The sequence below is a fragment of the Rhagoletis pomonella genome, unplaced genomic scaffold (genome assembly GCF_013731165.1).
Source record: "Rhagoletis pomonella isolate Grant_MI unplaced genomic scaffold, Rhpom_1.0 Rhpom_scaffold_00001, whole genome shotgun sequence".
Classification (NCBI taxonomy): domain Eukaryota; kingdom Metazoa; phylum Arthropoda; class Insecta; order Diptera; family Tephritidae; genus Rhagoletis; species Rhagoletis pomonella.
Window position 1 is genome coordinate 17,338,395 of NW_023458555.1, and position 22,783 is coordinate 17,361,177.

The following is a 22,783-nucleotide window of genomic DNA, read 5'->3' on the forward strand; positions in this document are numbered from 1 at the left end:
GCACGCCTGCGGTTATGTTGACTAACGCTTAAATGTCAAAAAAAAAAACCAAACAATTTTATTAACAAAACACACTTCAAACTTTTTTCCAACTAACTAAAATTTCGATAAACATAAGAAATCAATAAAGTTGGAAAAAAATCGCGATTTATTGCTTTTGTTGTTGTTGCATATGTTATAAGCGCAAAACAAGCTTACCTGCATCTCTGATGTCGATGTTCAGATTATATCCCAAAAATATCGAACTCATAATCATATTTCGCTATTATGGTTGCGCTACCCCCCATCGTGTTGGCAGCAGTTGCGCGCGTCTCCTTCACCTGCCGCCGCACTCCCGCATGCGCTATCGGCATCAACCAGTGGCCGTTGACGCCAATGTTGTCGCTTCTGTCTCTCGTTGTCGTTAATACAAGCAACCATTGTTAAGCGCCAGCGATGAATTAATCACGTCGCCGATATATTTGCCAACCGCTTCTCTTTGCCTCACCACGAATCGCCAGCATAAATAGATGTTTCTTAGGCGCATGCTACACATGTTCATATCCACAATTTTACATACATCTCCATATACATATCCATTCATATTTCCATACATACTTCTATTCGTTTTTTTTTTGTTTTTTGTTTGCCTGTCTCGACCGTGTTTTGTTTGTGGCAGTAGCGCGCTTCTGATGCTCATTGTTAGATAATTTGACTAAAAAAGGATGCATGCGTTTCCTACTGGTGGCGCCGTTGCCACCGTTGTCGTCGCTATGTGACACCAAAGCACGCGCGCATGCCGCTTTGACAACTCGAACAAAAAAAAACAAAAAAAACGAAGTAACAGAAAGTGCAGAAGTAGGTGAAACGTAGAGTTAGTGTTTATAGCAACAAAATCGGCTGCGCTGTAAATACATACAAAGTTTACAGTATAACTTTTTATTTCAGCCACTTCTTAAAATCAAAGAGACAAGTCTACTCTGACAAAACTCTACTCAAACAAAAGCGACCATGGATTTGTTTTCGATTTGAATGTGCCGGACCCGCCTAAGCAATTTTAGCCGATTTCAACAAAGCGCGCCAGTCGTTTTTACTCTGGGCCAACTGACGGCAATTCGAAATGCCAAGTTACTTCAAGTCCTTCTCCACTTTGTGCTTGTTTCTTCTTCTGCTACCAGCTGCGGGTTTCGAGTTGAATATTTTCAGAGCTGGAGCATCGGTGCCCATTCGAATGCCATGGCAAAGCAAGCAGAGCCGCTGTATTTTAATTCGCTGCACTAAGTCCATGTCGTTTCAAAGCTCATACAACTCATCGTTCCATCGTCCGTGGTCCTCGCCGTCGCCAACGCGTAAAGGCCCGTAAGTCTTCTGCAAAATCTTTCTCTCAAATACTCCAAGAGCCGCCTCATCGGATGTTGTCATTGTCTATGCTTCTGCGCCATATGCCAGCACGGGCATGATGAGTGACTTATGGAGTGTGATTTTTGTACGTAGAGAGAGGACAATTTTCGGATCGCTATCTCACTTTCCGACGCATGATATCATGGGATCCGAAAATTGTCACTCACTCGTAACAGAATCTCCCCCAGAGACAAAAAAAAAAACCTTAAGTCGCCTACTCCAAGCCCCTTTGGAGTTTTAGAGCCGTCTGGATACCACTATAGTTCGCTTGCTTGGTGTTGCCTCTACATAACAGAGGTACTCCGCATCGCCTTGCCTTACATATGTATCAGTCTTAAAAATTCTATTACTGGGGAGTAGAACTAGAGGGACCTGGGAGTATAGCTTGTCCCTGTTCGTAGATGATAAACTGTTCAACTGAAAGATGCAGTGGACCTTTACATACCATCAGAGAGTATCTTTATGGTTCGTTCGCTCCGCGTGAGAGGATATAACACCATGGACCTCAGTTTCAGCAATTCTGGCCTAGCTAAGTATCTATCTGGGGATGGTTGGCTGAACATTTCGTTGTCCTCGATATCAAGAAAGGCACAAAGTACTGGGCATACAGTGCAGTATCTGTATATCTACCCGCCCTATACGCGTGCTGTCAAAGCTCGGGAATGTAGGCCAGTACTAGGCTATCGCTAATAATATCGAAAAGATGTAGAAGTGGAAGCTGCACGTCCAACTTCAGCAGAATTGGGATGATGCTATTCATTCCGGTGGACTTAGAGCCTTTCAGTGAATTTCTTGTCGTCTTTCGGGGACTGAGTCCGAATGGGATGACCTGAGCGTAAGGTTCAACGTAGTGCCGACAAGAGGACGAGTGCCGTTTCATTTTCATTGCCTGAATACGTTCCTTTAGGAAGCCTAATTGCCGGTCTGGTTCCTGTGTTGTCTTTATGGAGCCCATCAGGAGTCGATGAGATATTCTTACAAAAAGGCCTGAAGATGCTACTCTTAGCCCACTGATCCAATAGAGAATTCAATTCTTGTACAAATCCGGGATTCTAATTTCAAATCACAAAAATATTTAATCAACGCACAAAAGCGTTCTTCAAATTAAAATTCTCTTCGTTTTACTCAAATTGTACCCACTAACTTTTAGCAGCACCAGCGTAAGTGTGCCTGTGTATGTTTTGTGTGTGGATACATATGCGTTCGTATCGAGCGACCATCAGCGTTGCCGTTTTGGTGTGACAAATATTTTTCATAAATATCATTTGTTAGTTTGGTTGGTTTGAAGAAGCTTTTGGTTGGCAAAATGTTTTGAAAATACAACCAAATTGAGCATTAAAATTTGTTTGCTTACATTGTGTTTACAGTTTCAAAAAATTGCTTTCAGTTTGGTTACACATGTAAATTGATATCTAAGCGCCAAATTTTATCAAAACCATTAAGTTTTAGAAAATGGGGTCACCAGCAAAAAACAAAATAGAAATGGGCATCAATGCAAACCGACTTACATGGTGGCATCGTTTTTTTAAATACTTATGCTTCCTCCTTTATTAAACTTTTGCAATGCACTTCTCAATTGCCATATAATAAAACTTTTTTAAGTTATAGTTCGATGGTATTACAGAGTATGCTCGGCCTAGTCTCATGCATCCGGACAATGCTTCCGAAGTTTGTCGCGGACTCTGCATTATTGTAAGTCAGAGGTGGTAAATTATGTTTACCATTGCCCCAGTGCATAAGCCCAGTGGATAAGTATCCTACAAAGAGGAACGTAAATTTTAATACTTAATATATTAGCAAAGGTGTGGGTGAATATTTAGCTAAAGAAAAGAATACAGATAAAGATCTGAATTACAGGTCTATTCTGCACGTTACCGAAGATTTTGTAACCGGAAAATTGTATTACCAAAAAATGTTACCAGTTCTTGTCACCGCGATTCTAGGTACGTTGGTAATGCAGTTAAAATATTCAACAATTCAGCTATGAAGAATTGTTCAAATCCTGGCATGGCATATTTCACGGGGCAATAATTTATTACCAACTTATGAGATGGTAACAAAATTTACCGGTTACAAGAGTACACAGAATGCGAAAAGGGTTTAAAAATTGACAGGAACTTTATTTACCGGTTACAAACTTTTTTTTACCAGAGCAGAATAGACCAGTTAAGGTAAAGGAAGCGATAAATCTAAAAATGAAATGATAAAAAAAGGTCGAGACAAAGGTAGAAACAAAGCAGAGAAAAAGAAAAAGATAAAATTGAAGAATACCATGTTATGTTCTGTTGTATTGTGTTGTGCTGTGTTTTGTTGTTTTGTGTAGTGTTGTGCTATGTTATGTTACGCTTTGTTAAGTTATTTTGTGTTATGTTATGTTATGTTAAGTTATGTTATGTTATGATGATATGTTATGATGATATGTTACTTATGTTATATTGTGTTATGTTAGGTTATGTTATGGTACGCTTTGTTATGTTATGTTATTTATGTCATGTTATTATGTAATGTTATGATATGTTATGTTATGTTATATTATATTATGTTATGTTGAGTTATGTTATGTTGCGTTGTGCTGTGTTGTGTTTTATTGTCTTATTTTGTTTTAAGTTATCTTATGTTATGTAAGAGCAATCTACGATCAACTTTGGGAAAAGCCTTGGAAATGTGTAATAGGGTTAAAACGGTTTGATCGCCCCTATCAGACACAGGTCTAATATCTTTTATTACCTTTAGCATAGTTGTAGCACAGCTGTGACCCTTTCAGTAACCAGACTGGTTCGGCGTAAGAAGTTTATTTCTAAATATCAAGATGCATAACTATTTGCATGACCATCAGCTTTTCCAAGACCTTTGACAACGAAGAAAGTATACTTAACGGGCGGAAATCCGATGGAGAAACGCCCGAATTGCTTTTATGAATTGGAGTAACCTTGGCTATCTTCCAGGCATCCGGAAATGTCGTAGAGGTAATGGAGAAGCTCAAAATGTGGCAGAGCAGGAAGTATTTACGTTTGAGGGAATCATTTTTAAAAATAGTAAGCTTATACTGTCCTCACCAATACCATTCGATTTTATTGAAAAAATGCCTTTTAAAACGCCATACTCAGTCACAGTCGAGAAATTGAAAGGTTTAAGCAAGATGATTCCATCGCGAAATTGTATTTAGATGAAAACTTAAAAAAGATATACTAAGAAAAGCATGTAACGTATACGCCCCGCAGCACCATACGCAGTCATCAAAAAAGGTTTACACGCATGCCTTAACTCAAAAATCATATTATTAAAAAGCAAGTAAATATTAGCGTGGAAGATTTTAACACACTATTCCCTATGCACATATATACTACTACATGAATATAAAATTCTCAGAATAAATTTCGAGTGTGCCAATAAAAATTTTAAAAATGAAGTTTTAGTGTCTCAAATCATATTCATCTTTTACTCTAGGAAATTTTTTTCATTTGGTGGCACATTAGTTTTATTATAATAGATTCGTTCGTTTTGGCAAGAAGAAATTTTTAGCAGTTTAATTTTGCCATTTCGAAGTATCTTTCAGATACATATTATTACAATTTGAAAAAATCGTAAAATTTCAAAAATTACAAAATAGCTGCGACAGACATTTTTCATGCTGCCATTCTTTTTAATTTGGTGGCACACTCTTGAAACTTCACATATGTAGATGTTGTATTTGATGCCAACGTTAATTGCCTAAATATAAATATTCTATTTGAAAACTTCCAAAAAACAAAAATATTTTTTTCGAGCTACAACGAAAAATTTATAATTTCGGTACTTTTTCGCCTAAATCAATGTTTTAAGGCTAAAATTGTTCAAATTGTTGTTCAATTTGTTGTTTTCCGGCCAGGGTTATGTTTTTGAGGCGCGGTCGAAGGTTGTCGACCAAGAAGGGAATTCTTTGCTACCGAGTCACACACGCTCATAAAAAATTTATGATTAGTTGACTTGTTCTCAATAATAAATGTTTTTTATAAATACAATATTAATGGTGAAAAATTGTTTGGTAGTTTGGAAAGCGCTCAAGTGGCAGCACTGGTGACGGTAACAGTTGTTGCCTAATCAAATGCATATCATCACGCGCGCGCCAGCTTCAAGCTTTTGTGCTGCCGGCGACGCGACCCCAACTTGGCATAGCAATATTGCATAATTAACCCCAGGTTGGACAAGCAATTGTTGATGACACAGAGCGCTTTGGTGCTGCTGTTATTATATTTAGCGGCACCTACTTGGGGTATAGGTGGTAAAACATGCGTTTCCTTTATTTTGTATATACATATGTACATATGTACAGTGGCGAAAATATAAATAGGGAAGAGACACTTTAGCGTTCTTTGGCTGTTTCCCTTGCGTTTATTTTTCGTTTATTATTTCTTTATGAAAGTGTAGCTCGTTGTCTAACAAAAACATTGTATGTATGTATGGAAATCAATATTTCAAACTTTGTATACAAATTGGAAAAATTCCACAAAAATTCATCAAAATTTTGAGCTTTGGAATTATATTTTTTAAAAACATTCTGGGTACGCAGTTTTGTTTTAAGTATCTAGCACTTACCTCTGATTTTAGCAATTTTCTTTATGGAAAAAATGTGCAAAAAAAAAATTGCCAAAAATCAACGGTAAGTCCTAGCTACTTCCAGCTAACTCTTTGTTATGCTAAAATTTAATGGTCTACAAAACTGCATACTCAGAAGAATTAAAAAAACCGCTTTAAAAAGTTTCAAATTTTGATGAACATATTTTAAAATTCGGTGAGTTTTTATAAATGTTTTACAAAGTTTGAAAATTTGATTCACTTGTCTTTTTAAACAGTAAGCCATATTTTCATAAAAAAATAATACAGATTTTTTAAACATAGGAAACTATCCAAGACTTGATAAAATATCTCTTCCCTATTTACGTTTTCGCCACCGTACGTATCTATTTTTGTTCCTCGGAGTTGGCTTTTCCATATTTTGGTTTCACACTGCCACCTCAACACCTTACTAAACAATCATCCAGCCAGCTAGCCAACTGACAACACTGTCCGCATGTCCCTGGTACGGGCCAACTAAAGCTTTCTGCGTTGACCGTAATTGTTATTAATTTAGATAAGGTGAATGCATTACCGATAGCTAATAATACAATATTAGAAATCAGTCGCAATCTTAATATGTAAGTGTCTGTGTGTGTGTGTTTAAATCCCTCTAAATTCCCTGTGGGGAAAATCTGTAGTTCTGTACTGGTGCGCTTCTAGTACATTTAGACCCAGTACTGGTTCGCAATAAATCTCTTTTGCATGCAAGCAACTGGCGAATTTAACATGGCGATGCCCTAGGAAGTGTCAATTGCCCCCCACTGCATCCGTTTTTCGATAGTTCCGAACTAGTTGTAAATTCTATAGTTCCGAACCAGTTTTAAAATCGACAGACGAAAGAAAAAAAGAGTATCATGATTTTTCAATCTTTTTGGTTCTTCCGTGTGTGCGCTTTTAAGTTATTTTGAGAGAAATGTGTTTTCAATATGAAATTTAATTTGATTGATTGTAAGAAATGTACGTTTATATACCTTTGGCTGTAGCTCAGTTTGCAGGGGTGCCCGCTGTTATTGGTTAGATTCCAGATGGTCCCAAGATGTTAAAACGCTAACAAAAATTCTGGTTTTGTATTACCAAGCTATGAAAAAGCATCTGTGAAGTGCAGAATAGAAGCGTATTTGAACGAAAAGGCCGCCAAACACATAACTATGTATAGTAAACAAGAACCAGTGCTAACTTCGTCACTTCAGATATAGATTTCCAGTGAAAAAAGTAAAAAAAAAAAAATAGTTTTTTAAAAGTACCACTTTTCGCCGATTTTGGACTGGTGGTGTGGATCTAGTTACTATAGGACTAGTTCGTTTTTGGTGATAAAGATCTAGTACGGAACTAGAAATTTGATTCACTAGTCCGCAGTTTCCCTGCAGGGTTTGTATGCTTCTGTGTGGTGTGTGTGTGTGTATATATGTATGTTAATTGACATCGTTTAAGAAATATGTCTGACATGTTTGGCATGTGAATATCACTTGTCCTATTATTCGAGCTACATTTATTGCAGAGGGTGTAGCCATTGTTGTTGTTGTTCTTATTAATGATGCCTTTGCATATTGTTCGTGTTGTTGTTGGTTTTGATTGTACATTTTGCTGCCTTTTGTATCTATTGAACGTGCCACATCACTAACGAGTAATGATTGATTTGCGTGCTTCAAATGCATTTCGAAATTAGGTTCCGGACGTTGTATTCAACACACACGAACGTATCGATGTGTTGTATACATACGTATGTATGTTTGTGTATATATATGCCTGAATGTACCTTTTATGTCGCGGTCATTATTACATGCATGCCTAGATAGTGAAATGTGTAATCATATGTAAATTAACTACCGACTAATTGCTCAAACCTTGTAGGCTTTTGGCTTTGCTGATAAACATAAATTTTGTCTACGCTTATTTACAATGCGAGTTTGTGGAATTCAATTAATTCTGTATTATCAAAGAAATATCAAATTAATTTTGTTATAATTTTTTAAGGTAGAAAGTCCCACTTAAAAAAATTTTCAAAAAGAAGGAGGTAATAGGTATTTGAAAACCTGTTGGGCTGTGTTGAAGCTTAAGTCCTCCCCTTTGCTGGTATGGTGCAAGATTTTACGTCGGCAAATGGGAAGAAAATGCCCAATCAACCCAGAGTAAGAGCGTGTATATCGGAATATTTATTATGACGATCCGACGGATGCTCGAGATCTGATGATGGTGGACAACTCGATGCTTCAAATTCACGAAGAAAATGTTTAGTGACTGGTACGCAGGCTCACAGTGGCTCAATCTTAACAGAATGCTCCTTCGCCAGAGCAAGCAAGGGTCGCTGCTTGCTGTGCACGGACGGCGAATTTGTGCGCAGCTTTAACAGGGTGGGTGAGCTCTCTGAGCGATTCGCTGTGAACGATGGGTTGGATGATGTCGCATCGCTGATCAATACAATTGTATTTGGTGGAAGGATGCTTCTCGTTTATCAGACGAAGCAAATGCAAACTGCGCGATCAGTTGCTACCTGGTCACACCTACAGAAGAAGAAACTTGAAACTAGAAAACTTATTGAATAATCACCACCTCAGTAAATCGGTCTTGGCCGCACTTACTCCTCCATCTCGCTCGAAGATAAAAGATAATCGTTATCATCCAATAAACTTGGTTCGTCAAAAGTCGAGTTAGTGCCTGGACTGGCAAGGCAAAATTTTAACTTTTTGCACTCTTATTGAGGAATGGAAAATATTAATGCCTACTACTATTTACTATAGCTGAGCAGATGGACGATTCGACATTCTGCACAATGAACGCAGACGCCCCCACCAGAGTAGCTCCAGCAGCTCGGCTGTTAAGCAGCATAAGCCGGCGATCTATACTGTCGTTAGCATCGGACCACCCGCCCATAGCTTCTCGTGTGATACACCTGTCGACTTTGCTTCCGCGGAACACCGCTCCTCACCAGAACGGCTTTGCGGAAGTTATCGAGTGCACCTTCGCCGCCCTGCCAACACCAACAGACGCTCATGATGGTGAACGCCAATTCCGCAAGGTTGTCACTGCAGTTGAGGTAAGCTTCTTATCTTCACTACCTTCGCTAGGCCGATCCCGAGAATCCTCTTATCAAGGATCTCAATGCCGGGATTCCATAACTGGTAAACCGGTATAAGCTGAGGAAGTGGAAGGAGCTCCTCAAGACTTGCAACTTCGCCGCTGATGTGAGCATGCTCTGGTCAACCTTAAGGTCACTGTCCAACCAGACGAAGTTCGTTGATAGCGAAAGCGATGCGTGAATTACTTTAGCCGACAATTTTTTCTGCATCCTGCGGTAGACAAACCCTCGCATCGGATGACCATAAGGATGTGTAAACTGTCGAAATCTAGTGCGCCTAGCGTTTAAGTCCAAGTGACCATTGGGAAGGCGAAAGCCTATAGCCTACATTCCCGAATGGTGAAAATGACGGACATTGCCGTCTTTCCTGCACGAATTTATTAATGGCGTCTTGCAACAAGTCCCTAATGATCCCTTCATAATCGCCCTTGATTATGATGGATATATCCTGTGCATATCCTATGGCGTGATATACTTTTGTATTGAGAACTTTAATTAGATTGTCAATCAGTATACGCTACGACAGTAAAAATAGGACTGCTGACAGTGGACAGACTTTTATTGCAGTGATCCTGAGTTCTTCCGGACCTAGGTTTGCTTTTATAATCCTTTGGGTTAGCATCCTATTAATTTTTTAGGATTAGCACCTCTATTGGCAGCGCCACTTCCATTCTCAAAATGATTGCGGCGTAGAGGAATTTTCGATGATAACACTGGCCAAAATCACGCAAATCAGGTGTGGCGTCTGCGGTAACCGAGTGGTGAGAGCTGTATACTACAATTAAGAAGGACCCTGATGCGATCATCAGGTCGAGCGACTGCCGAATTCTTTTTTAATTTACACTTTTTTTAAATAAATAAAATAAAAGAACTCAAACTCACGACCTCGCGGCTTGTTGATTCACATTACTGCCATCCAACATTGTCCACCTGGTAAATCTTAAAGTGGCTACCTTGGCCGTACGTACAAACTTTTCTTCACTGGAAGATATTGATGGCCAAAGAGTCTAAAATTCTATCTCCATATCCTTGGCAACACTAGGGACCAACAATTGGTCCAAGCGAAATCGTTTGATTAGCCAAGCTAAGCTAACCTAACTTACCCTCAACTGCTACTGCAACTTCGGCCTTCAAGCGTTGCATCAGTTGATTTCGTTCGCATATGCCCGGGACCCATCGACTTTTTGACTAATTTAAATGAAGGAAGTTTATTTTTAAAGAGTAAGTAGCTTTCACAGCTTTCATTATAAATATGATAAATAACTTTAGATATATTATCATCCACCATATAAATTAGGGGGCCATTTTTTTAAATTTCAAGACCCTACCCCCTAATTTCCTTCCTTTTTATGAGAAATATTATTGCTTATTTTTATAGATTTTTTTAAATCTTTTAGAGGTCGCTACGTGTCATTTCAGGTCAGAAAGTACGGTTTTGTAGATTTATCAGTTTTTGACGACTAGTTTTCATTCAATTTTAATGATCGAGCATGTTGTCAAAAGAGGATTTAGAGGCCTTGCTCCAAAATCCCGCCCGATGAAAACTCCCAAGAATCCAAGTCTGACAATAGATTATTATACATCACTTTAAAGGCCTCAAAATCCTCTTCTCACAACATGCTCGATCATTAAAATTGGATGAAAACTAGTCATTAAAAAACTGAATAATCTACGTAACGGTACTTTCTGAGCTTAAATGATAAGTCGGGACCTCTAAATAATTTTTAATGAATCTATTAAAATTGCCAATAATATTTCTCACAAAGAAAAGAAGGAAATTATGAGTAGGGTCTTGAAATTAAAGAAAAAAAAAGTTTTTTCAATGGGCACCCTAATATACATATGTACACACAAACACGTATGATGAAAAATTTCTTTCTTTCTTTTCTGAAAATTACCATGAATCAATAATCTAAATTAACTACGTCAATATCATAATACACGATGGAAAAGCAACTAAAAGTGAATATTACATTAAATTCTGATTCATAATTTTATATTCACCATGACATCAATAATAAATCGCATCAAACATATGCACAACGCCGCATGTGTGTAATGTATATATGTACATATATTAGGGTCGTCGGTTTGTGTACGACTCTTTCAACAAAGCTTTGCGAATGACTTTGAATAAGACCGTGGACGTCTAGCCAATGGCTGATTTTGGGCTTACCACCTCTTTCAATAAGTCCCAGCTCGTATCAGCTCTCCATATATTCGTCCTCGTATCTGCGGTACTTGTGCATTATGTTTGGAACCCACAACTTAAAAACGAATTCCAAATAAGCTTCCAAAACGACCCAGATGAGATTCCATTATTTTAATGATGACCGCGGCGAATGTTTAAAAGGTCATGAGGGTGTGCACATGGAATTTCCCGATTCTTAAGGTACAAGAACCCATTAAAGCAAGTTTTTCATTCTTGAAATTAGACGCATTTTTTAGAGAATTTTATGTAGTTTTCGAATATATATATGGATATCTTCACGCGATTGAAAAATTTCTTAATTTTAGATTTTCAGCTTCTTTTTGTGTAATTTCGCAAAAAGAATTTAATTAAGATTAAGACTGAGATTAATATTAGGATTAAGAATAATATTAAGATTAAAATTGAGATTAAGATTGCGCTTAAGATGAAGATTAAGATAATGATTAAGAATAAGAATAATTACAAGATTAAGATTAAGACTAAGATTAAGATTGAGATTGAGATTAGGATTAAGATTGAGATGCTTTATTTTGGAACGAGCGTGGTTTGCAGACAAGCCGGTTTTGGCGTTGTGCCATCTTCAGAATCATTTTTCCTTTAAGATTAAGATTGGGATTTAGATTAAGATTAATATTATTAAGATTATGATTAAGATTAAGATTGGTATTTAGATTTAGATTAAAACTAAGACTCAATATTTAGATTTAGATTTAGATTTCGATTTGGATTTAGATTATTATTAAGATTAACACTAAGAGCTTTATTTAGATTTATATTTATATTAAAATTGAGATAGAGATTAGGATTAAAATCCAGATTTAGATTAAGATCCAGTTAAGATTTAGATCTAGATTTAGGTTTAGGTTTAGATTTTTATTTAGATTCAATAATGATTTGGATATAGATTTAGATTTAGATTAAAAATAAGATCAATATCAAGATTAAGATACTTGTTAATTCTGAGGTCATAAGCAATAACCGCCTAAGTCGAAAAACCTGAATTCGAGAAAAAACGTTTTAAATATTTGGATTGTAATGTTTACCTTATGGGGAAATGAAAATATTTTCGCTTATACTTTTTAAGTAGCCTAGCTGGCGAGATGGAGATTTCACATGCCTATGGGATAATGGTTGAAGATTACGATAGCATATATAACTCCATTCTTTCCTAGGCCAACGTAGGCGGGTATTTGCTTGTGACCACATAATTTGAGAAGTTTAATTTCAGTCGCGCGCGGGATGTTCAAACAAATTTTGCTTTAATACCACGCAGATAAGAACTCTCCTAATATTCTATACATAAAAAGATACATATACACATTCATACATACAAACATACGCATGTGTTAAAAAGCACATGCAAATATAAATTCATTAGAATTTACATTTTATTAACAGCAAAATATAGACATTCAAAAGGCTACCAACGTACCTACTAGTACATACGTGTGTGCTTGTGTATGTCCTATAAGTAAATAAATGCCTGCAAAATAAATACATAAATAAATTCAAATTATCAATAAGTCAATATGGCGCACATGGTGTCACGTGTCAACGCAATTATTTTGTTTGATGACATGCTTGTTTTTTGTTGTTGCCTTATATCTTTTCCATGGAATATTTCTTGCTGTTAGGCAGCACTGCGCATCACAGCGCCATCGCATTGTTGCCATTATTTTCCAACAGTTGTGTTTGTTGTACTAGTGTTTCGGTTATTATTATTTTTTATTTTAGTTGTTGTTGCTTTTATGGTAACTGACATGCCGTTGCTGGTGATTTCCTTTTTGCCTTTCTGCTAAAAGCTTTGGTCCTCGCTTTGGTCCTCGCTTTGGCAATTCGGCGCAACTGTTTGCCATCGAGGTGAATTGTTGTTGGTGTTGCTGTTACTTTTGCTGTTACTTTTGCTGTTATTCTGATTGCATTGACCAGCAGTGTTTATGGTATTGTTGTTGCTGTTGTTTCTCATCTATTTTGCCAACGGTATAATAGCCGTTACTGACATGTGCACTCTAAACGAGAAATTGAAAATGTTAACTGGAAAATCGAGCAAAAAGCAAACCAAAAAAAAAAAATCGCAAAAAAATCAGCTGCTCCACTGCTGTACCGCTTTACGTCTATTCAAAGGCTCGGCCAGTCGGTGGTCGATCGATGGGCACCCATCGAGCACTACTGCCATTGCCGCTCTGCTAAATTGGTGGTCTGTGCGTCTAACCGTTGACTTTTCGTTTGGTGGTCCATTCAAAAACCTGTGCGGGTGCATATGTGTATATGTTTGTATGTGAGTTATTTGTGGATTTGTTTTTATTGTCACGATGGACAATTGAAAATACATACATATGTACATATGTATGCACTTGAATGACAGCAACAACTGACCACTAGTCAGCGAGTGAACAAGTGGACGAGTACGCAAGTGACTCCATTCAGTTGATTTGATAGTAGAAAAAAAGAATCTTTCTAGCCAAATAGGATTGAAATTAAAAAAAAAAAAAACATTTAAAAATCAAGAGCCAAAATGTTAGCGTCATATAGCAAAAAACTGAAAAATTCTCAAAAAATATTGACGGCATCAATGCGATGCATCGACGTGCAAACGTTGGAATCTTGATGATTTTAAAGCTTTTTTTCGAATTTCGGTTTTCGCAGGTACAAATTATTTTTTTATTTTTTTTATTATTTTTTATATTTTTACTTAGCACGAATATAGTACGTATGTAGACATATATACATTGTTCATAGGTTCATATGTATGTATGTACTTACATATATAACTGCTTAGATATATATACTTTTATGTATCTTATTAGAATTGCATTTTTTTCTATACCATTGTTGGCCATGTCAATCACCAGGGTAATCAAATAACGCTCAAAAAGGCAAACCTGTAATTGGCTAAAAATTCTATTATATGTATGTGTGTATGCAATTTTCCATAACGCTTCACTACGTCTGATTAAATAAAAAATCAGTGAACCCAGCGTTACTCCATAGAGAAATGAACGGTCTCGTGGCTAACGCAGAAACTGTTCATTTACGTCCTATTTTGATGGAGGCATAGGAAGTCCTATATGAGTCGGTAAAAATACTACGCTATCCTCCGACTCGTGGACAGCTATGACATCGCTTCATGAGAAGATATAAAAATACCAAACGATATCTTTTCGTTTTATCTTTATTTATTTTTTTTTCGTTTTTGCTTTTTTCCTTTTTTATTTTTTCTTTATTTTTCTCTTTTCCTTTTCCTTTTTCCTTTTATTATTATTTTTGTTTATATGTAAATTTTTTATTTTATTTCTCTTATTTTTCTTTTCTTTTAATTTTTGTCTTTGTTTTTGTTTTGATTTTCTTCTTCTTCTTATTTTTATTTTATTTTTCTTTTCCTTTTTTTTCTTTTTTTTATCTTTTTCGTTTTAATTTTTTTTCGCTCTCTTTTATTTTCCTTATTATTTTTCTTCTTCTTCTTTTTATTTTTATTTTTATTTTTATTTTCATCTTCATTTTTATTTCTCTATTCCTTTTTCTTTTTATTTTTATTTTTATTTTTATTTTCCTTTTTCTTTTTATTTTTATTTTTCTTTTACTTTTCCTTTTCTTTTACGTTTTACTCACTTGGTTAAACCTCAAAAAACGTGGCGGACTTTATGTGACGAGACAAAATTGTACAACTTCATATTTACGGATTTTATTTAATCTTGGTATGTAAGGGTCACTCAGCATTTCTTGATCGAAAATCCATCAAACAATATGGCGGTTGAATTTCTAAAAGTTATTCGAAATTACCTAATTTCGTGAATCCCTTTTTTTCCCTTTCCCTTCCCTCCCTTTTTTTTAAATTTTGCCGTCATTGTGGCTTTTGAAAATCTCACCCCGAATTCGAAATCACTGATCTCAAAATTCAATTATATTTTCTTCTTTAAATTCGTTTCCCATATTGAATCCTCCATTTTATTACAATAAATCCGTCAATGCGGGCTCCAGTTCTGAATGTACTCAACGCGGATCGCGATTCTGGTAACAGAGGGAGACGAATAATCCCTCCGCGTTGGAAGGACCAGGTCGAGAAGGACTTGACTTCACTTCGCATTTCCAATTGGCGTCAGTTGGTACAGAGAATAAACGACTGGCGTGCTGTTTTGGACTCAGCCAAAACGCTTAAGAAGAACATGAAGAAACCGTCAATATTTATAAAAGTTTTTATTTATAGTAGTTGATATTGGTCATGATGAAAGAAAACATGGATTACTTCGTATTGTGCTTACTTATTTTCCCATAGGGCTTACTTATACACATACGCTCATAAGCATAAAGGAAAAAAATGCTTGCAAATTTTTCATACAAATTACAAAAAAAAAATTTATAAAAATCGTTGATTGACTTTATTGCATGCAAGGGTGCATTAATTTCTAATTAAAAGTATTGTAATTTTTTAGATTTTTTTATTCAGTGTTTAATTTTCATGTTAATTTTCAAATGGGACTTATGGCGAACTGATTGTAAAGCAATAAAAGCGCAACCTTTTGACATATGCTTAATTTAAACTTTGTTAGGATAATTTTTGTAGCTAAAAATTTATTTAACTTTGGAATTGAATTGAACTGGAAAAATGAGCACATATGAATGTGGTGTGCTCTGTCCACAAAATTTGGAAAAAAACACCAGCCACGCACCGAGACGACTACTGCGTATTTAATTTAATTTGACTTCCTTTATAAACACAGTTTTCCGTCTGCCTTCGCATAATAGGGCTATAGGAGTATCTTCTAAAGCGCTCATGTGGAGGCGCACCTCATTTTGCCTACTTGAGTCTAAATTAAGAGATTTACCACCCGAGTTTTGTTGGCACAGGAATACTTTACTCAAACCCACTTTTAGCTTAAATCGGAAAAAGTTTTAAGAACTTACAGGACAATTCTGGTAACTGTCTTTCAACTTGTCGCTGTCTTTCGAAAGACAAAAATCGTTCTTAAAACATTTTTCAGTTCTGGCAACTATCTTGAAAACTCTTTACTGCCTTTCGAAATACTAATTGAAAGATCTGCCTTTGCGTTATGCTGTTCGGATTTTAGCAGTAAGTTTTTTAAAAATTAAATTAAATTGAAAAACATGCACACTTTTCTTTTCAATACAATAACAACTAAGAAATAAAAGAAAATTAATTTTCAAAAAGTTAAACTAGGTAAAATGAAAATAAAGAAAAAATATATAAAACTGTTTTTAAAAATTAAATAAAAAAAAATGTTTTTCTTTTTAAAACAATACAATCTAAAAATTTGCTTAGAAAAAGAAAAGAATTTAACACAAAAAGAAGAAAGTAGTACTTAAGAATTAAATAAAATAAAAAAAAAAATATTTTTATTTTTAAAGCAAAATCTAAAAATTAAAAGAAAATTATTTTACAAAAAGACAAAAAAAAAACTGAAAAGATATTCTAAAAATTAAGTGAAATAAAGCGAATATATATATTTTTTTAATCAGTAAAATGTATAAATTAAAAGAAAATTAAATTAACAAAAGGAAGGCAGACTAAATTTAAAAAGGAAGAAAAAAGTAAAATCTAAAAGAAATAAACAAATGTATTGTTCCTTTTAAAACAATAAAATTTTAAGAAACTGAAATTAACAAACCAAAAGAAATTACCTTAAAAAAAGAAGGAAGAATAAATAAAATAACATTCTAAAAATTAAATGAAATTGAAAAAAAATTTTCTTTTTAAACAATAAAATTTAAAAATTAGATGAAAGTTAAGCTAAAAAAGAAACTACTGTTGTTTTTGCACAATCATTTTTCAACAACAATTCACGTGGCGAACTTAGCTCAGTGGGTAGATCACTGGATTTGTACCCCGAAGTCGCTGGTTCATATTCCAGTGACCGCGATGAAAAATTCTGATTGGGAGATGTGATGATCTCCGAAATAGCAGCTATAGCTTCTACCATTTGTAAACTGTGTTTTTTTTCCACAATATTATTTCAACAATGACGGCCTCAAGGTCAATCAAATTTGTTGAATATTAAAAAAAGAAAGAAAAAATAATTCTTAAAAGAAGAAACAAATAAGTTCCTAAAAATTCAATTAAAAAGAAATACAATTTTGCTTTTTACACAATAAAATATAAAAATTAAAAGAAAATTTAATTATAAGCGGTCCAGCCGAGTGGCAGCTGTGCATCGTTTTACATGAATCGTTGGCCAAATTTGCCTGGTAGTATAGAAGGTGGTTTCCACAGCTCACCTGGTATTTGCCTCCTCGATGAGTTCGATTTTTAGTCTTCAGGTATTTCCGTCCCCCTCCTTGCCAGCTCGTCGGCTAAGCAGTTGCCAGGGATATCCCTGTGTCCAAGACCGACAATCAAGGAGCACTTTGATGCCAGCAAGATGAGAGTCTTCCTGTATTCCATGGATACTTTGGACGTCGTTCCGTTTGATTTGAGAGATTTGATAGCAGCCTGGCTGTCAGAATAAATAGCGATAGGCCGTGCCACGATTGAGAGAATACAAAGGTTGCGCCGATCTCGGACCGCTATTCCTCTCTTAACGAATTTGACAGAATCGTTGTTTGCATGACGTCACACTTGTGCAACTTGTTTACGTTTTCCTTGCAACATTTTTTCTTCTTCTTCCATTCTTGCTCACGTTTTGGCATTTCTCTCTCGCAATTGCACCAGTGTGACGTCACACAAAAGTTATTCTCAAAAATCCTCTCTGATCGGCGCAATCTTGTATTCTATCATTCTTGGGCCGTGCTGGAGGAGCGGAGGTTATGAGTCTCCAAGAGGCCTCCCTTATAGCGTTTATCTTCCAGTAAGCGAAAAGTAAGGTTAATGCGAGTTCGCCACTATCGCGCTACCCACTCTTTCGTTAAGCTCCTTCCTATTTGTTCCTCTTTGGATTTCTTTTGAAGAGTTTGTCTAACTCTCGTAGATTATCTGGTAGAGTTTCTTTTGCGTGTCCGAATCAGAGGTCTCTCGACGGCTGTATCGTATTTAGACTCGCCGCACTGCAGCCAGTCCGAAATTTGCCATAGAGATCCACAAATGGAAATTTAACATTATTTCCAGAGATTTGGTGGGTGTAGTGGGCAGTGCTCCAGCGACGATGACGGCATCCGTCTGGCCAAACCTTTTTCAGTCGTCAACATTATTTCGTGAAGTGCAGTCTCCCTTGGATTTGCTATCGTGAGTAGTTTAATTAGCTTAGACTTGGTTTTAGTATATGATGTAGCTAGGAGTATTGTGTGCCTTATATGGGTAAATAACTGCACTTTATTATCTGGCTTTCTTTCCAGGCTTCACATATGCCCAGAACTTTAGCTGGAAATATACTAGCATAGTTTTTCAACCGTAGTGACCGACTAACACCAAGCTCTTCGGAATAGTACCCACGTCTCCACACGGCAGTCCATCTCGGACCTGTCAGTGAAGATACAAGTGACTTCCTTATCGGCAGGTTGGTGCCTTCTACATTCCCTTCTAGATGGAAACCGCACATGAACATTAAAGCTAAAGTACAGGCTTGATACCATTTAGTCCGTGGATTTATTTGATGGCGGACTTAGGCTTATGATAGGGCTATTCCCGAAGGTCCTCGATTTTCACAGCCCAGACTCAGTGAGTGGTACTGCTGGATACTTTGCGGTTTCCTTCCTTGCATGGACCAATTGGCATCTTATTAAAGGCTAAATTTAGTGCATCTGAAGGGCAAGACTTCTGTGTGCTATTTAGACCCGAACATGCCGCTTTTAGTATGCTACTTAGTCTACTGTTATTATTTGCTTAAAGCTAACCACCTGACTAGAACGCTATATGTAAGGCTTGGGCTTAAGATGGCGGTGCATATCCACATTACAAGTTTCGATTTTAAACCCCAGTTTCTATTGAAGGTTCTTTTACAGGTATACGATTCTCAAAGTTAATGGCCCTTGGAAAATATTTATTTGAGCTTATTTGTTAGCTTTTTGAAAGTAAATAATTATGCCAAAATGGGATGCTTAAAATTTTTATTTTTCAATTAAACTCTGCTTGTTTTTCTTGTTTTTAAATTTAAAAGAAAATTTAATTAACTTTAATTGATCGCCGCCATTAACCTACATAAAAGCATTAAATTGTAAAACTCCATTACTTTTTAATTGCCTTTACTGGCCAAAATTTTTTTCTTATGACACTAATTTTCCATAGGAATGTCAAAATAAAAGTTCACTTAATGATAAATCGTTGGAGGCATTCAAAATTTTATCATATTGCTTGTGCCTAAAGTAGGGGGGAAAGAAAAAAAAAAAATAAATAAAATAAAAAAATAGAAAAATAACCGAACACGTATTGCACTATGCATTATCTCATTATATAATAATGACCACACAATTCCGGTAATGAGAAAAGTTACATTTTTATGAGGATTTTGACCCGGCAAAATGCCAAGCACTTACTTTTGTACTTGCCGCCGCCCACAAGCTGTTGCGCCTCACACCAGCCTAACCAGCCTGTCAATGCGGAAATAAAGTTGAAACACACAAAGCAACAGCAAGAGAGTGAGAGGGAGAGAGAGAGAAGTGGAGGGATGTACAGAAAACTTCAGAAGGAAGGTGTCCAAGGCAACATTTTTGTGACATTTAAGCCAACTCATTAAGGTGTGCGGCCAATGAAGAGGTGAATGAAAATTCCCGAAAAAATAAGTGAATAAAAGAAGTGAAGAAAAATTAACTAAAAGGTGTTGGAAAGGAAGCAAAAGAGGGAGCAGAAGTGGCAGTGGTAGTTACAGCTACAGGGGCTATAGAAAGCAAGTGCGCTGGGGCAAAGCAGTTAGTTGACATTTTTTTGGTAGCCTTTGATATTTAATACAGTTAACTCTAATTGCGAACATTGTGAGGCAAACAGAGTGTCGCAGGAAGTTTTGGAAGTGAGTTTAAGAGGCGAGCAAAAGGAAGTGGGAAAGTAGCAGTTTCTGTAAGGTAACAGACACTTAGAAGTGAGTTGGAAAATGTGCGCGCCCTTAATGAACCCGAAGTGTAGTTTATGTGGCGAATTACTGAGCCAAAGGTGGAATGTGTTTAAGTTGAACCCTGCCTCTAAGTAAACCACAAAAAAAAAAACGAAATGATTCTGAAATATTTGGAGTTTTTCGCCCCTAGCTTTCTTGCCAAAAAAAAAAAAACAGTGCTGCTCACCTTAATTGCGCCAATGAGCGTGTAATTGAAGGCAGCCAAATGATTTTTCGTAATGTCGCAATTTCCGCCAAATCGTCGCTACTGCGCGATTAACAAAAACGTTAACTGAAAAATGCCTAGAGCCAAGTTCGGACGTATGAGGGCGGCACAAATTGGGCGAAAATTACCGCCGCCCTTGCGGCGCACCTGCTACCAGCTGCCTTATGGCTGTTGTTTGCCTTTTATATTTATGAACTTTTTCCATTAGCGAAAAGCATTTTCACAAAAGCAGAGGGCGCATAACTACACGCAAACAAACAAATGGGCAACTCTGTTGCAGAACACAATTCCGCAACGTTTGGCCGCAATTAAAAAAGCAGCAAGCAAAAAAGTACTTCATCACAGGCTTCAGTCGGTCGGTCGGTCGGTCGGTCATTCGATCGGCCTGTCAGGGCAATGAGGTGGAAGAGACACAAAGTCATACAAATACAAACACTAATACACCCACACGCCGCCAATGCCAATCTGAAACAGTTACATGTGCTCTAATTGCACATTTTGTACAGCTGAGTGGTTTGAAGGAGCGCGCGGCAGGCGCAGTCTCACAAGCTTTCCTCGCATGTGTGGCCAGAGTGTTGTGTGTGTGTGTTTAGTTTTGGTGGCGCCATGTCATGTAATGGCAGCAAGCAGGCAGGCAGCAGCAGGCAGGCAGCAGCAGGCTACAATAGTTTTATGATGGGGTGAAGGGGGGCGCGCGCGAAGCGTTTGTTATGCGCATGGAGTGCAAGTTATTACAACACAATGTACCGCAAGCTCCGCGCGCCGCACGCGCATGGCGTTGTATACATAGCACTCAGCGGAGCGCATACAATTCATGACTAAACGATGAATGTCACAAATCAAGCGGTGTGCCGTGGCATCGCCATGCAGCCTAGCGCAACACTCGGCGGCGACCTAGTGCGGAGTATGAAGGCGGCACCACCGCATAGGACTGCACAACACTCTACTGTAGTGTATAGCACAGCACAGCACAGCACGGCTCAGCTAAGTTCAACGTTAGCTCTCTATGGGCGATAATTCAACGCTAATTGAGCTGTTTCGGTATGAGCGAGCGCGCAATAAAATTATAGGTTACTACAGTAGGCACAACAGCAAGCAGAAACAACAATGGCAACTTACCGCAGCAAGCAACAAAAATTCAAAAATAAAATCACAGTTATAACAAACGGGCAGGCAGGCAGGCAGGCGGACAGGCTGTCGCGCGAATAACAGTTACCGATTACAAGAGCGAGCAGTAAACAGCAGTCAGAAGCCAGCAGCCGATAGCTAGCCAGCAGGTGCCACAACTGCATTGTTTGTGTTGCCATTTTGATAAACGTCACTAAATGCTACACTGATTCTGCCACATTCAGCGAAGCTAAATACGTACACAAATTTCAATATGTCCACACTTTGCGACACTAAAATGAGTACACTCAATTTTGTTTATTAGCTCGCTAGGGACCACTCTCACCACAGTTATTCATGTTGAACCTGTTTTCGTCTTAAATAAACCTTACGTACGGGAACAGCTTCCTGTAACAACCTGAAAATCTTAAAGTACCTGGAACAGACTTATTATTAGGTAACTAGTTTTCTGAGTTTGTTTTCATCTTATTTCGCACATCAACCGTTTGGTCGTGGTTGCCCTTGTATTAGTTGTTCTCCATGGGTGTCTCATCATCATCGTCCATAGGTTAGCTTAGGTTGAAGTGACTCCTACTGATCACACTAGCATATCTAGGTCCTTTAGGTCCGGCTCTTTGTGATATCACATAGATTATGAATCCCCTCTAGTCAAACTATCGTGCAGAAAATGTCGTATGTATATATACTTTGGTTCAGTCGCCCAAATCTTCGAAAAATTCAGATCCCATGAATTTCATTCTTCTTCTTCAGTGTGTTGGACGCTCTTCTTCGTCTCTGCAGCTCCTGCAGAAGCCATTGTTAAAAAAACACCCAGCCTCTAGGCATGCGTTCCGATGGATATGTGGCCTATTAACAGACCTGTAGCTGCAGACAAGTTTCTTCTGTTCAGCATGAGGATACCTTTTGACCTTTTCATGACCCACTCCGGCCACATAAGATTTGATTTGGTGAAATTAGTATAGACCTTCCATCTTTGACTTCCTCCTTGAAGAGTTAGATCCTTAGAAAGATATCGCAAATAGCGCGTGCGGCATGCTCAAATCCTTACAGGATGGCTAAAGTGGGACGGATGTACCCTCGTTTCCGGGTATACTACGGCGAGGTGAAATGAAAACTGCTTAGTCAATTCTTTTAAAAATTTGCGTCAGCCTGCTACAGTTTTTGAATAACAAGTGACAGAATTGAGAGCTTTG